This window comes from Chionomys nivalis, chromosome 10 (assembly GCF_950005125.1).
Source record: "Chionomys nivalis chromosome 10, mChiNiv1.1, whole genome shotgun sequence".
NCBI lineage: Eukaryota > Metazoa > Chordata > Mammalia > Rodentia > Cricetidae > Chionomys > Chionomys nivalis.
Genome location: NC_080095.1, coordinates 79497089 through 79514668, shown reverse-complemented (window position 1 = coordinate 79514668; position 17580 = coordinate 79497089).

Below are 17580 nucleotides of genomic sequence, written 5' to 3'. Positions count from 1 at the left end.
TTTTAAAATGCGGGGTAAATATGCTAACAAAATGATCAACGAGTACTTTCATTTAATCAAAGTGATTAATCTAAATTCGGTCTTTAAAGACAGCCTAAAACACTGAATATGATCACAAAGTAACCAGAACTTTTTACTAGTTCTCTACAGTATGCAATTGACACTTCATTTTATTTTATCAATACATGCCAATCTTACTGCCTGAGTGCCCTGATAACTGTCCGCCTTGTTTCCTCTCTTACATTTCATACTTGGTTCATAAGTGACGCTTTTTTTGCATTAAAGGTATTTTGTTTGTATTATTTTACATATGTGACTCTGTGTGTGCCCATGGGCATGTGCCTGTGGATGTGTACAGACTCCAGAAGAGTGTTGGATCACCTGGAGCCCGAGCCTGTCACGGCTGGGAATTGAACTCTGGCCCTCTGCAAAAGCAGTGTCTTAGTTAGGGTTTTATTCCTGTGTAGAGACACTATGACCAGGGCAACTCCTATAAAGGAAAATAGTTAACTGGGACTGGCGTACAGTTTCAGAGGTTTAGTTCCATGCTCGTCATGGCAGGAAGCATGGTAAGGTGTGGGCAGACATGAGCTGCGAGTTCTACTGTGGATTGGTGGGCAGTGGTAAGTGAACTGAGACACACTTCCTCCAACAAGGCCAACCCTACCCCAACAAGGTTGCTCCCTATCAGCCTATGGGCTACTTTGTTTCAAACCACAACTTGTGTTCCTAACAGCTGAGTCTTCTCTTTAGCCTCAAATTTTCACCTCTGATCTGAAAATAGATTTCTCAACTTCAAATAGCTAAAAGAAACTTCCTTGTCATTCCAAATGACAAATCAGAATTCTTTATTACAAATCAAAACTAAAACCTGACAAATGCACTTAACAATCGAACAAATGGTTTTTATTTCACTACTGGCAATATTTTTCTGAGTAGATTAATTTTGTCTTCTTTTTATAACAATATGAATTTTACATTTAATTGTGATAGTTTGATATCTCAAAAATTAATACCATTTTCAACTCAACCCAGGCATGACCTGGTGGCCAACCTATTGGCACATTGCACTTCTGAATAAGAAGCCACTGAATTCTGAGGTAGCATGAGTAGCTGTAGCTAGTCCTTGGATGAGTCTGCTCCCTCCACATCTATTTTAGTATGCTTCTTCTAGATAAAGACCAGGTATGAGTGCTCACTACCCAATCTGAGGTAATGTGCTAACCCGTCACAGCTGATAGGCTTCCGCTAAATAACTGGTTGTTCACATGCGACAAAGCAGACACGTTTCCCTGAAACTCTCTTCAGAGTTGTTTATGTCAATGCCCTTTACTGACCCACGCATGGGCATTGCTGTCTTGTTGGGAGATGACCGGTTAAGGACAGTACATTTACAGGGGATCTCAGGATGTGTGGACTTGAACCTAAAAGTCTGTTGTGTTGCTAATTAGTTGAGTGACTCAGAATTACAGCTTCAGCTTCCTGAGTCTCTATTGCTTGAAGAGTAAGGAAAGGTGACTGAACCACACAACATCTAAAACGTCTTGAAGCTCCCAAACCTTCTCTTGTCTCAGACAGCATGATTGCATTTCCAACTGTAATGACAGACACAAACATGGCTTCATGCATGCTACTCTCCAGTTCTGATTATGACTCTACTTCACTCACCATGTGATTTAAGAGTAAGGCTTGGGTCAGAGTTATTATGACAGTTGATGTATTCCCTCATGTTCACTATTTCTCAAAGTTAGGCAGCATATGCTGAACGTAGAGATCCAACCGTGGGAGAATGGAGACACAGCTTCTTTCAGACATTTCCACTCTGTCCAAACACCAGGATGATATGAAGGGCCAAGGCAAAGTGGAAGGGTTTTGGAACAACACGCATCAGAATTTTTTCTTTTTAAAAAGCTCTACTGTTGATCTACCTACTTGATTCTAAAGAAAATGATAAGAAAAGGTGAGTATAACCTATAAGTTTATTGTAAAATAATGTTATGATTTTATTGAAAGGTTTTCTTTGAAAACTATTAAGCCTATCTACTATGACAGTAACAGAATAGAGATCTTTGCAATGGACAAATTTTATGCTTCCTTAAAGTCACTCACTAACCAGTTCCTTTATCTACCAGTTGCTGGGGTCACAGTCTGTGTCTTTCAAGAACACAGCAGTGAACAAATGGCAATCCAGTCGGGGAGAGAACGTGTGTCCTGCTGTCAAGTGCAGAGGTAAGTACACACAATCCTGTCCCTGAGCAGGACTCACGGGCAGCACCGCTGACATCCGTTTCCTGAGCTCAATGGTTTGGACACAGCAACAGGAAGACAGCATCACTGTTGCCACAAGTGTTTGAGTTAAACTCTTGCAACTGAGAAGAGCATAGTGGAAAAAATACTTAATCTGGTTTTGATTATGAAGTCTGCCAAGAACAGCTGAAACCTCTATTTTTAGTAGATATAATCTTAGTGAAGATTTTCAAAAGCATCTATCTTCATATATAAAAAGATTACTAGATTTAAAGACGTTTAATTTTTTTCCCTGTGGCGTATGAATGTGCGTGCACATGTGGCTGCTTGCACTTGTGTGTGTGTTTGCAGCACCCAGAGGTTAATATCATGTGACATTTCCTACCATACTCCACCTTTTTCTTTTCTTTTTTGAGACAGTTTCATCCTGAGTAGGGATCTTGATGTTTCAGCTAGACTGGTTGCTTAGCAAGTCCCCAGCATCTTCCTGTCTCCAACCCCAGATGGCTGACTGCTGTGGGAACATGGTCTGTACCCTGTCACTTATATTTTAAATAAACGCTGATTGGCCAGTAGCCAGTCAGGAAGTTTAATCAGGGTGACCAGGAAGGAAGTAGAGGCAAGACAATGAGAATTCTTGGAAGAGGGAAGGTTCAGTCTGAAGTCGTCACCCAGACACAGAGGAAGCCAGACTCAGAGCAAACAAAATCTGACTGCCTTGCCAAAGAAGGTACCAAGGCACGTGGCTAACACAGACAAGAATTATGGGCTAATAAGTTATAGGAGTTAATAAGAAGCCTGAGCTAATAGGCCAATCAGTTTATAATTAATGTAGACCTCTGTGTGTTTCTTTGGGACTGAATGATTGTAGGATCGGTGAGACAGGAACCTCTGTCAACAGCTGACATGCCCCCTTCCACATGGGTGTGAAACCAAGGTCACTGTCAAGAGCCTTCATCAGTTGTTTTCTCCTGGCCCCGTTTTCTGAGTCACGGTCTCCCATTACACCTGGAGCTTTCTGGTTTGGGTGGGTTCGTGGTCTAGCAAGTTCCAGGCATCCTCCTGTCTCCACCTCTGGAGTGCTGAGAATATAGGCTGGTGTTTCTCTGGATACTCTGAGTTTGGGCTCTCATGTTTGAGCAGCAAGTGCTTTCCTGACTGAACTCTGCTCCTGTCCAGATTACAACTCTCTATGTGCATTTCAGTTGCTTCTTGAGGTCTCTCTTCTTCTAACCTTTATTCTAAATCCAATGCTTCATGATACTTCTCAATTATTAGCCGAAGCCATTTTCTTGCTGATGATAACATGAGTTTTGAGACAATAGTTGTAGACAACTTTAGCAAGAAAAATATGTAGTGTTGTTCATTCATGCTACTAAACACTGTTTATAAAGACATTTTAAAATAGTGACTCACATTGGAAACAAAGGCACTGCAGTCAGTTTGCTCTGGAGAGGGGAGTATGATGGCGGGATGGTCCTTCTGGATGTAAATGGACATCTTTCAGGCCATGGAAAATTTTAGAGACTATACTGGGTACTTGTAGGGGTATGAAGAAAGCCAAGTTACTACTGTCTAAGTGAAGTTAATTCTTAGTCATTAACATATGTCTTATGTATCAAAAAAAGGAAGACTCAGATTTCATTTGTGTAAATATACATTATGTCTGTGTTCCTTAATCCACACCGTAAGGGAAGAATCCAAGAGAATGCCTCTAGCAGATGCTGGAACTGGAACAAAGCTACTTTTTGATTACTGTGTTCTTTCAGAGTGGAGACAGTTATAAATCGGTAATATTATTAAACTGAAGCAGGTGTGGTCACTGGACATCGTGGGTTATGGATTTCCTGTTGCATGTTATTATCTCTGTATGAACAGTTGTAAGGATCACTGTGCTCAGGGGAAGGTAATCACAGCACCAGAGCTCCGTGTCAACACACAGTTGAGGCCGCAGAGATGGGAGGTGCTGACAATGGAGGGAAGGCTGGAAGGGCATATTGTCAACACACCAGAAAGGCCCTGGACAGGTCCTGAGAGCAACAACCTCTCAATCTTCCCAGCACAGGAACCTTCCATCACTGCTGTTAGAAACCCCGCTGTTCTCTCTGCCTGATTAGAACCACTCAGCACAGCAGAGCGTCTCTCTCTTTGCCAGGAACTATTGCAAATTCCACCATTAGAGCATTGCCTCCACTAGTGTTTATTCCTCTTAAATGTACCCAGAAGGGACAACCTAAGACAAGGTTGGCCAGCTTAAGGAAGACTGGCCGCGGCAAGGCTGGGAGTGAGGAGAGGGAAAACGGTGGTGGCTGCAGGAAAGAGCACAGCTTGGAGTATGCTACCACACCGAAGCCAAATGCACCAGACCCTTATATTCCAAACAATTTTGACTAATATTATATTGTACCAGTAAATTCTTAAAAGAATTGTGTCTGGTAGGTTGTATCTACCCACACATCTGCTGGATCAGCTCTATCTCTCCGACAGGTGAGTGGGTGCTTACATGATCTCTCAGACAGAAGTTAGGAGACGTGAATTGCAATCTCAAATTCAGCTGGATTGTACAAGGGTCAAGTTGAGATTTCTGTATTTGGGAACCAAAAGAAAGGGAGGACACACTCTGAGTGAGTTCAGGGACCTATATACAAGGATTCTGTTTAGTAGAGGTGTGAGCAGGACAGTACAAGGCTTAGCAGGGGTGGGGAAGGCTGCCAGTGAAAGAGCTGTTAGCACCCAGGCTCAAAAAAGAGTGGAAAGGGTGAAGCTATGGGAGGCTGGATGTCTAGGGCAGACATGAAGACTCTAGGGGCGCTGACCAGTCAGAGTCCATCAGGGGACCTGCAGAGGGAGGAGGCTAGGCCACTAATCACCTTGCCACTCTCCATACTTCTTCCAACTGATCTCCTACCAAGTCTCCCAACAACTGACTCCGTCTGGAGGCCATGGGGATGGGGGCCAGTGAGTGCGATTCATACCAGCGAAGGTCTCCCCTTCCTTCACAACATCTGGAAGAGTGGATTGCATTTAGTTGGCACTGAATCATGATAGAACCCCTTGGCATCTTGCGTGTCCTTCCCCAAATGCAGATGCGAGGATGCTCTTCAAGGCCCCTCGCATCATCCATTTTCCCACCTGACTATTTCATGCCTGAGAATGTGGCAGCTTGGAGAGAAATTCTGAGAACTTAGAGTGCCGTAAAGTCAAATATCATGTGTATCAAGAAACAAATAAATCAAAGTTAGAGTCTGGAGACAAAAAAAAAAAAATAAGATAACGTGTGTTCTGAGCAATATCCTGGGGACTCCAACAGGGAAAGGTTTACTGTCGTCTGTGGCTGCTGTGGCTTCTGCTGTGGCTTCTGAGAAGGTTTCACTTCTTTACATTCTGCAGCAGAGCTGGGGGAGGGTGCTTTTGTCCTTCTTATTAGGTGCTTTCATAAGAAGCTGCTGTCTGTAAGTGATGACTGCTGAGTGCTGTCTACTGATGCCAAGTAAAGGTTTATTTGAGAGAGGTTGCTGTAGTTCTGAAGCAGGATATTAATTGGAGGGAAAGACTGCAGAGCCTTAAAGAGCCGTTAAAATGAATGGAAATAAATGATACTTCAAAAATGCTCACCTGATTGCATTATCGATATCACCACACAACAGAACACTCTATGCAGGCATATTCTTCAACTTTAGGGAAGCAGGAATCTGCATGTAGCATCTCTCAAGTCTGGCAGCCATCATAAACAAAGGTGAGAACTAGACGTCAGAAGGTTCGAGGTCTACAGCTTTGAGATACGGTTGCTGCATGATGTTTCTCGTGATTTCAAAATGTGTACCTGTCAGTTCCCGACTAAGTACCCTCTGGTGGCCATCAGCGTAATCCGTGAGCCCCTTGAAGTGGGAGAAGGTCGTCGTCATTGTCTGTATGCAGCTGGCCTCCTCACGTGGCACAGTGATGATCTTATCACGGTTTCGCAGAGCGAGACAGTTCCAGGGAATGATGACAGCAGGGTGCCGAGCCACTTTAGATAGACATCAAAGCCAGTCTTGGAACTTGGCATCAGTGTGGAATGATCCGAAAGGAAGCACTCAGCTTTCAGAATTTCAAAGACTCACTTTAAGGGGAAAGCACGCCTTAGATAAAAGACCACGGGACAGCACGGACAGCTGCGCCAGGCGCTGCTTTGCGGTTACTCCGCGGAGCGCAGCCTTTAGATGTACAAAGCATGGAAACGGCTGCCAACTTTGTCGTTTCTTTTTTTCACCTACTCGGAGTGTCTGAAAGTAAAACATTCTCCTCACTCCATTCTTTCACTCTTGGAAAGCATGTGGCAGGCCTCAGCCATCCGTGGCATATATATATATATATAGAATGTGGGCATTTAGGAACACAGGGTAAAGGTTAGAGAAGGAAGTCATTCACACATTTGTCTCATTTTAGTGTTACGTCGTGGGACACAGTAGCCTACAGGACCAGCATCAGAATAGAGTGTTTGCGACTGAATCCCGATCTCCATACTTTATAGTGTGTTTTTCTGAGCAGCGCCTGTCTGGGCTTCTTCAGCTGTAAGGATGATTAGCTGTGTGTCTCTTAGATGAGGTCCAGCTTGTTGGCGCTATTGTTATTAGCTACACTGTTGGTGTTTCTTCAGTGGAAGCTAGTTCAGCGAGGGAAAACGTAGGCTTGAGTAGGACTTCGTCTTGTCTGTGTTTAGAGTAGAATGGGCTACAGAGACACAGAGGAAAGGAGGGAGAACTCAGAGTGCAGAATGAATAGCTGGGGTTTAGTCTGGGCATCGCTTTTGTTTAAATAAAAAAGAAGCAGCTTTGACATCCAGACATTTGTCCACTAACTTTTTCTCCATCTTCAGTTGGTTCTTTGTGGGTGTCTTGCCATTTGGTACTCAGTGTCACCGGAAGCTGGTGCAGGATGTGTTTTATGCAGGTGTGCTCTGTCCTAGGGTGCTCTCAATAACTTCCCTACTACTGCATTGGCTTGTACGTGCAGCATATTGTTTCAGGGTTCGTCCTTGTATGAAGGGACAAGAGCAGCTTTCTCCTTCATTTTTATACTTCACAATCCTAGTAAAATTTCTCAATCCTATCCTAAGTGTTCATCTTACCGCTTTGTTCTGGCTTCCCGTCCATGTTTGCTAATGGCTCTGTCATCCCTGAAAGTCAGTCTTTAATTATTTGTAATATGTACTCCATAAGAAAGGAAGAATTTGAGCATTTTCCCATATACACTTATTTATAAATCAAATTTTGTAATTTTAATATAAAACTTGTAAAGTTGTAAAACACAAGTAAGAGCCACCATCTGTTAAATTTAAAGATAGGAACAATATTTTTGATCTGAGTATTTGTGCCTACCCTGACTCACAAGTTCAAACCTAATCCCCTGGTGACAATGGTCAGTGGTAGGGTCTTTGGGAAGTGACCAGGTCGTCAAGTTCCTAGTCACATGCACAGATGAAGGCTAGATGACCCCTTCTGCCCTGTGAGGACACAGCTGGGCAGAACCATCTGCAAAGAATAGAACCTCAGCAGACACTGCCTTGATATTGAACTTCCAGCCTACAAAACTGTTTTAAACCACCAAATGACTGTATTTTGATACATTGGTCTTGAGAAACTATGGTGAATACCAAAGGAAAAAAATGAAACCAAGGGGACTCGGATGTATTATGTGAAAAGAGTAACCCTGTAACGTAGGGACACTTGCGACCATGTTACTTAGACTGAAATTCTAGGTCTTTCTTGTCCGTTCTTCAGTTTTCTCTTAGTAGCACTGAAGTGCCCTAGGTGATAACATAATTAGTGCTTCACAAACTAGCTTTCATGGTATCACAACTGCACAAATTCTTCCCAGTGATTAATCTCTTTGTCATCTGTCTTCTTCAATATACCAGGGTAGTTTTCTTTCCTTCCTTCCTTCCTTCCTTCCTTCCTTCCTTCCTTCCTTCCTTCCTTCCTTCCTTTTTTAACATGAGGGTAGTTTCAAATGAGTACAACCCAAACGGCGGCAGCAAGTGGAACTAGAATATTTAATACCATAGTAAAAAGTGTATTCCGTGTTTGACTTTGTAAAAGGATATTTTTTATTTTCATCACAGTTTGTTAATTAAAAAAAATTGTTAATTCCTTCCCCCAGGACACCATTGATAGGATTAGAAAATGTGTATAGTAGTGAGCCTTGTGTACAGTTCCTGATTCCTGACTGGCCAAGGCGGGTACCAAAGACCCAATTAAAACTAACTAATAAAACAATAATGAGGAGTGAGCCTTGTTGGCATCGGCAGCTCATCAGCCAGGCTGGATCTGGCACATGCCAAGCCTAAGAAAGTCGATTTCAGGCATCCTGTGTTTTACTTTACTGTTTCTTATCTTTTCTCTTCTAGTTTATAAAATAAAGATACATTCTCTCAATTTGGAGTCATAATTGCATTTACTGTCTGCATTTCTGGATTCTGTAGTCCAGTACTTTGTGGGGTGGAAGTCAGCATCCTAAGCGGTGCATAGTATCTCTGATGACTAATGGCAGTGAGCTTGCTCTGCTCTTAACACAAAGCATCATTGTTTCATGGAACAGAAAAATCTCAGCGATGTGGAAGAAACACAGTGGGTTTCTGTGTGAGTCTACTGATGAATGTTCCTTTGATGTGGTCTTCATACATCAAAATGCGGCTCAGGGATGTTGCGTCAGGTAGTTATGATCGGTTCACTCCTTTCTTAAAAGCACTAATCTTCTTTCAACGATGCTCACGAAATAGTTTGCAACCATAACAAAAGGAATCAATGTTGAAATTACTTTTTAACTTGATCCTTGACAGAACTCAACCACACTTTCCACTTCTGCCATTACATACAATAATCCATTGTTTCTTACTCTTCCCCACTACACTGAAGGTGAGACTTGATACTCATTGGGTAGCGATGGCCCAAGGTGAGAGCATACTTTTACACAAGATGTAGGCCATTTATACAAGAAATAGCACAGTAAACAGGTTAAAAGAAAATCAAATGAACAAGATGTTTTCCCAGTTTCTGGGCCTAATTCCATCACTAAGTGTTGAAGACCAGCCTCAACAAAATTCACATGTTCAAGGGTAGGAGCGTGAGGATTAGAATTATTAAGCAAAAGGAACAGAGGCACTACTCAAAGACAAAGCAGAACACGTCTTCTGTTATTGCAAGGCAGTGGAAGCGTCAGCATAAAGTAACAACCTAGATACATATCAAGACTATTGATACATATTGTAGTCTACAGGTCACAGCTACCTGGACAACAAAGAATCCTCCTGTCCTTAAGCACTGACAGTCTCTAATCTCACCAATTCTTCCCGATGCCTAGTGGATGACGGGGAGCCCTGTCTCTTCACTAGAAGAAACTATAGCGTAATACGTAAGAGGGTTGAGCTACTTAAACAGGAGCAACCAATAGGCGTGGCTGTCAGATCTTCATCCAAATTCAGTCTTTGCTCCAATGACCCAATGCGTGTGAAAGTATTTCCAGTGACTGATTCTGCGTACATTAAAAGTTGGGCTTTATTTTTCTGAACTCATTTAATTCGCTATGAAGCACTTACCCTTTGCGGAAATTAAAGGCTTATTCTGTACCATGTTTTTCAGTTAAAAAGAAATTTAAAACACCAATTTTCTATTTTTTAAAGAAAATAATCAATCTTCATATTAGATTCTGATCAGCAGGAAAAAGCGAGGAAATCTAGGGGTGGAGAGACGGCTCGGTGGTTAAGAACTGGTATGCTTCTTGCAAAGGTCCTCAATATTTTCTAGTTTCCAGACATACCAGTTTGGGGGGGCCTCTGATAGTTGTATCAGGAAGAAACTGAAAGGAAGAATGTTTTGTGTATGTGTGTGTGGCAGGGAGTGGTAAACTGCTTATGTCATCAACAGTAAGCCACAGAGAGGCACGGCACGGGAAAGGGCCAGTATCCTATGGTCTCCTTCACAGGCATCTCTTTGATGCCCCAAAGACATCCCAATAGGCTTCACTGTCCAAATGGTCCACCATTTCTCAATAGCAGCACCTGAGGACCAGTCTTTTAATACATTGATCCTTGGGTACAGTTCTAAACCCTAACATCAAGATCTATACCAGCAGTTTTGAATTTCATGATTGTGCTCAGCAAAAAAACTAGGCACAAAATAATCTGTCTTTTGTTAATTTAATTTATAGTAAGTACAAGAAAAGGCAAAAGCCATTTTAGTTTTAAGAAAGGAGGAAATGTTTACTTTTGGAGCATAGCAATGAGTAAGCTCATACTCTTTTATATATAAAAAGTGAAAGGCATCCTACTTAGAAAAAGAGAGAAAAAAGCAGATAAACAACTGCAAATAAATGAGATGGAGAAAGGGAAGAGACTGTGGCAAAGACTGAATGCCCACGACTGGAGAAAATGTCTGCAGGAAGAAGAGCCCTTGTCTGGTCTGTCACAGCAGAGTGTTTGGTGACAGGCTACTGTCAAGGTCCTTGTCTAAAAGGAGGCATCTCTCACTAGTCAGTGTGACTGATGCTACATGATTGACTGCGGTGGTTCTTCAGTGATACATTTAGGCAGTGCTCTGTCTACACTCCTGTTTAAGAGCCATGGAACTTCAAGCCACCAAGACTGTGGTTGCCCTACCTGATTCTCCGAGCATCTGATCTCTTTTTTTATTTCCTGTGTCTGGAAGGAGGTAGCACCTCCTTCAGCACACATTTCGGGACTTAGACTGGGAATGGGTGATATTTAAAAAAAAAATATATATATATATATATGGATAACTGTCACTTTAGCTTCATTATAGACAGATAGAATTGAGACCTATTCATTAAATAAATTGTTTCAGATAACTGAGACGCAAATGTAGCACAATTTTATTTTCAATTTCAAAGGCATTTTATTTGGTAGCTAAACTCATTAGCATCTTATAATTTCTTTTTGTATATATTTAGTTACAGTAAAATCTGTCAATTAACAAAAAATATCCACATTGCATTGCTGTAGTAAATGAGTACGGTAGACTGAGGTCTAAATTAAGCTCTGTTTGAGCCCCTTTTAGCAATCCATCTAAAGGGAAGCTGAATTATATCAATCTGCCTGTGAAATACTCTTGAGGTCTTAGGATATGCAATGAATCAGTAACCAAGCCTTCATCATCACTTTTTTCCTTAATTAACTTGGGACCAGAAAATTCATTTTCTTTTAATTATAAACAATTTTTAGAAGCACAAAATGTGTTTACAACATGCTGTTAATAGGCAACAGACTAAGTAAGCTCCAAGAGATGTAATCCGGGTTGATGAGAAAAAGATTCTTGAACTCCATCCCTCTAACGTTCATTCTCTGCTGGGTCACTAGGCCATGTGGGAAGCTAGCTGTCAGTATGTCATCTGTGAGAGGATCAACTGCTCTCGACAGACTGGATTCTTCAGCCTGGTTAGCGGACGACCATTGGAAGGCTCCTTTGAAATCAAGAGCTAGTTTAAAGGTTTGGCTAGTTAGGGCCTCATTATTTAGGGCTTCACTGATGTGGGATTCTCCTCTGTATGCTATGAATATGTTTTGCTACCATTGGTTATTAAAGAAACTGTTTTGGCCTATGGCTTTAGTAGAATAAAGTAAGGTGGGGAATTCGAATAGAGATATAGAGAGAAAGTATGCAGAGTCAGAGAGATGTCACGTAGCTGCCGAAGGAGACAGACACCAGATCCTCACCAGTAAGCCAGAGCCTTGTACTGATACACAGATGAATAGAAATGTGTTAATTTAAGATATAAGAGTTAGCTAGAAATATGCCTGAACCACTGGCCAAGTAGTGTTGTGATTAACATAGTTTCTGTGTGATTATTTCAGCTTGGGTGGCTGGGAAATGAACGAGCACTCTCCGTTTACATTTCATTGCTGAGTATTTCATGGTTTTGCCTCCCCTAAGCCCTTACTAATTGTTTTTAGTGTTTATTTCCTCATTCATTCAATTATTTTTAATTTAAATATTTTAGGAGATTTTATTATTTTTATTATTATTACTTTTATGAATTCGCTTCTCGTTTGTTAAATCAAATATGAGGTAGAGAGGTCAGGAAAAGAGAGGCATAAACTGGCTAACTGAAAAGCTGGCTACCGCTGTGCCTGTCCAGTAAGCTTCGGAGAGATTACAGTTCTTAGTGGCTGCAGAGAGATGATCTGGAGACAGTGGGCAGCATCAGGTGCTTTTGGGAAGGTGAGTTTCTTCTCTCCCTTTCCAAATTAGTATCTGTGGATTGTGCAGTGCAATGGCTGCAGTGTATTTCACACACACATGAGATGCAGGTGGCTCACATTTGGCCTCTCATGTCATCTTTCCAGTCCCCATCCTACTCCTCAGGAGAAGGGATTTCTGTACAGATGGCAAGCATTTGACTCGGAAATCTCTCTGATTCCTTGGAGGAGACATCCACCTTCTGCTTCCCCGACCCTCATGGACAGAGGAGAGATAAGTGCAGGGAAGGCTGAATCTATCTGAATGACCATTTTTTTCCTTTTTACTTTTCTTTTTGTGAACCTAGATTTCAGATACTTAGAACCTTAGAGTTATAAGGTTAAGATTTAGGGAAATATACAGTTTGAATCTAGAGGAATTCTATGATGAAGGACAACTTGAGAATAAAGTAGTGTTATACATCATAACTAAATGGAAAACGTGAATGGAGCCTCAGGATCAGGGCTCTCATTTTCAAAAAGACTAAATTGCCTAAAATAGGAAAGAATGGAACCGTGGAACTGACTGTCTTCCATGTTCTGAACAGCGGCACACATGTGTCTGGCCTGGGCCTACTCAGAGGAGTCTGTGCACAGCTGGGACAAGTTCCACATTGGTTCTTCACACTTGTTACTGATGAAACCTTTCTGGTTGCTGTTCTGCTATTATATTCATATAAAACTATTTGAAAATATGGATAGGGGTTTTCTAATTATTTTTACTTTAGAGAAAGAAAGAAAATAAATAAGAAATGTGATCGTTTTTTCACCTTCAGATTCATGAAAGATAATAGTATCTTGTACTCTTAAAATATAAAATTTATCCTGTAACCTCTCAGATTTGTGTATGAAACAATTTTTTGGGTTATAGATTGGGGAAAAAAGTATAGTTAGTTCAAAGAAATATATATCCCCGAGATTCAACACATTTATATTCAAACACATAGTAATTACTTTCCTTCCCCAAAATACAAAACTATGGCTCTCTGAAGATTAGGAGCTTGGATTTTAATCAAAAGCATGGGATGTGTGAGAGAGAGAGGGAAGAGGGTGAGAGAGAACACAAACATACAAACACAGGAGAGAAACTGATGCTGTGATTTTGTGTGTGTGTGTGTGTGTGCGCGCGCGTGTGTGTATGAGAGAGAGAGAGAGAGAGAGAGAGTGAGAGAGATGGGGGAAGGGAAGGAGAGAGAACACAAACACATATAAACACAGTGGCGAAACTGCAAAGCACTCTAAGTGAAGAATGAGCTTTAAAAAAATGTAAATGAATTTAACACAAATTCTCATTCTTTTCCACAATGAAGAAAGCTAGGAGAATGGACTGAATTTCATCAACCAAGTGCTGAGTGACTAACTCGACATTTCCAAAGAGCACACATAAGCTAACTCCTCGATTCAGCGACTGTTTGCTGAGTTCCCCGGGATGCATAGGCTGGTCCCCTCTCCCTGGAGATGCTGTGGAGCTACAGATGTGCTCCATTCCACAGAGCTCTCATTATAAGAGGACATGCCTAAGGAATGCCACGGTGTGACAGACTCAAAGCAGCAGCAGCAGAACACAAAACATCACACTGTCTTCCTGATTAACTGCCAAACTTGCAGCGCTCCTGTGGGTGGCAGGTTGGTTGCCTGGACAGGTATAAATCGAGCATTCTCTTGGTGCATGCTTTGAGTTTTTATTGATACAAAGTGCTTGGGGGAACACAAGTTGATACTAGTTGGAAGCCCTCAAATACCAAATTTTTTCTTTTTTTTTTTTTCTGACGAGGAAGGACAGCCTTAAAAACAGAAGGCTACCATTCATTAATAAGTTATTTCTAGAAGATCCCACAATGGATAGAATATTGTGTTAGGAGTGCAGTGAAAGCAAGGAGGGAGAGACCTTTTCTTCCAGTCAAGTGCATTTTGGAGAAGATGACAGAACCACCAGAAATAAGAATGTCAACACACACACACACACACACACGGATGCACACACACACATGGATGCACACACACACACACACGGATGCACACACATGTGCACACTCTCCCACAATTTACATACATTTTATTCTGAAAACAATCCTGTAAGATGGGATAGGAAATGATGATATTATGTACAATTTAAAGAAGTTTTATCACCAAAAAAAGCTGCAAAGTCCCAGTGGCAGGATGGAGCATGTCCCCAGTTGGCTCTTCCTCTCTGGGTCTCATTCACGTTCATGGCTCCATTTTGCTCTTTCTCATTAGCATGCTAATAGCCCTGCTCATAGAGCCTTGCCCATTCATTTACTTATGTATTTATAGAAGATCTCCTAGTTGTCAGCCACGGTTTGCTATCAACATGCCTCCAGGTCTTGGAACAGCATTTTATGCCTTATGAAATGCTTTTTATAGAAATTAATCTTAACTGTATCCTACTCTGTTTATCGACTACATTTTACAGATGAAATAGAGACTTCAAGGAACTGAATAACTCCCCTGACACGGGAGTGATAGGAAGACACAGTCATCATGATTCAGTACTTAGGGGAAATGAGCAGAAAGCTTGCACTCTCGCTCCATACATCGTCAGATGTGCATCTCTGCATGCTAACCTAACCATACAAACGAGGCGTGGTGATGCCTACTGTAATTTCAGCACCCAGGTGGGAGGCACAAGATCAGAAGTTCAAGGTTATGCACAATTACACAGCAAGTTCAAGTTCAAAAGAGACTTTGTCTCAATAGCATCACTTAAAAGCGGAGACTTGAATCCCAATAGAGAGATGACAGTCAGACATTCATTGCTGCACCCCCATTCTGAGACTCCCCTGTTTCTCTTTGCTTAACTAGACATTGGACAAGAAAGGCAAAGACAAAGAACCAGGCTGCCAATGAAGACTTACTGTGTGTTGCACTGAGTTTCTTGACTGAGTTTCTTGTGTTCTCCTGTGATCAGGAACTCCCATTTGTGTTCCAGATGACAGGAATGCAGTCTGAAGCCCTGACTATATGTCTACGGTGGCAAGAGGCAGTGACCACTCAGAGTCTCTCTTTCCTCCCCCACTCCTAGTAGACAGTGCCAAGTCCATATGTGCTTCTGTCCTAGATACAATGCCTAGTCTTCCTTGTCACCTTGGCACCCAAGAGACAGGCCTGTGAGGGACTATGTAGATTATTAAGCCTCTAAGACAGTCTGTGAAGGATTCTCTTGGTCACAATAATTGTGGTGGGATGTCCTGGGCTGTATACACTGAAAGGGAATGGAGCAGCAGTCTGAGGTCATTGTCCTTTTCTCCTGATTCTGAATGTAGATATGACAGCTGCTTCAGGCTCCTGCTGTGTCAACTCCCTACCAGGATGGGCTGGGCTTTGAGCTCTGAGTTAAGAGTAAACCGTTTCATTTCAGCAGTAGGAAAGGACAAGACACTAGGTTCAGTGTACCACAAGACTCACAATATTCAGGTCTGAGGAGGAAGAAAGGCAACCTAAGTACAAATCAAAGTCTTAGTACTTACTTCCTGTAACTAGATCCTAACTAATTACTTTGTGTAATGTCCAGAGCACACACACCTTTCTTTGGAGGTAATAGACAATGAATTCTAACTCTTCATTTGCCTGTGCATGTGTGTGTGTGTGCATGTGTGTGTGTGTGTGAGAGAGAGAGAGAGGGGTGTGGGCGGGTGATTGCATCTCATGGACTGATATCAGGGACGACCAAGGACTTGGTTCTTTCCTTCCATGTGGGCTCTGGGGATTGAACTCAGGTTGTCAGGCTTGACAGCGAGTGCTTTTGTCTGCTAAACAGTCTTGCTGGTTGGACAAAGAATTATAAACACGTATTCAAGGAGTGACAGTCCAAATGGGTAGATGATACTGTGGAGATACTATTTTTATCGGGTCCTCAGTGCCTAATAAGCTGTGGGTACATAATCAATGATCTAGAAAAACATGATATTCATGGTATAAGTATGAATGTCACAGAAAAACTTAGTAAACTGCAAATTTTTCATATTCATTTTGATCAGTTTGTTTCTGGGATACCTTGTTTAGCTCTTTGGCAATGGAAGAATAAAAAAATAAATGACTGTCAATCACTATAAAGGAAAACTTTGCATTAATTAATTTCTCTCTGCAAATACAATACAGTGAAAATTTTCCAATGTCATTCCCTTGAACCGAAAATCACAGAAACTATTTCTAAAGATGAGGAAAAAAAAGACTTGAAACTTAGAAGCATTCCATCACAGTTCTCCATTACCTATTATTTTAATTTGTGCTTTCAAAATAACCGCAACATTCTATGGGAACAGTTTTCATCAGTGGAGAAGAGATCACTCTACTGTAGATGACAAACTCCAGTTGAGTCATGCTTTAATTGCTTATTTATAATGTGTACAAACTCTGCCTTCACACACACACACACACACACACACACACACACACACACACACACACAGAGTACTAAAGTTCTTCCGCTTGGCCCCCATTTTCAGATGTTAGCTTAGCGAATAGCTTTTACCAGAAGGAAAAGCAAAATTTAATTCATCCTTTCTTTGAAAGATCTAAAACGTGCAAATTAGAAGTATATAATCTTTGTCTTCTTAATGGAAAAATTTAAAACACACACATACACACACACACACACACACACGAGGGGGATGTTCTCCCACCTTCATCTTCCAAAATCAGTTAACAAGAAGGAAAGGAATAAGAAATGGCAGTTTCCCTCTGTTCCACTGTGTTACCCAATTTCAAGAGGTAAAATGTACAGTGTATTTTCTGAGCATAGTCATTCTTAGAATTTTGTAACATGGTAGCCTTGGTCATTGTTAAGTCAGGGCAAATTACTGGGGAAATCAAAATATGTTTGCTTTTTTAAAAGGAATAATGATGTCTCTGTGTTGTGCTAAGGCTCTTTGAAACCCTAATTGAACATGTTGGAGACTTGAAAAAGCTTTTTCCAATTTCAACAACAAAGACCATTAAAAATTGAGTCACTATGCAGTTCTTGAGAATGTTTCTTCATGAACAGAGAGCTCAATTTCTCATTATTTATTTATTTAACACTTCTATTCAAGAAGTGGGCTTTGTTTTCAAGATTGTGGGCTTTGCTCTGGCTTATGTCTGAA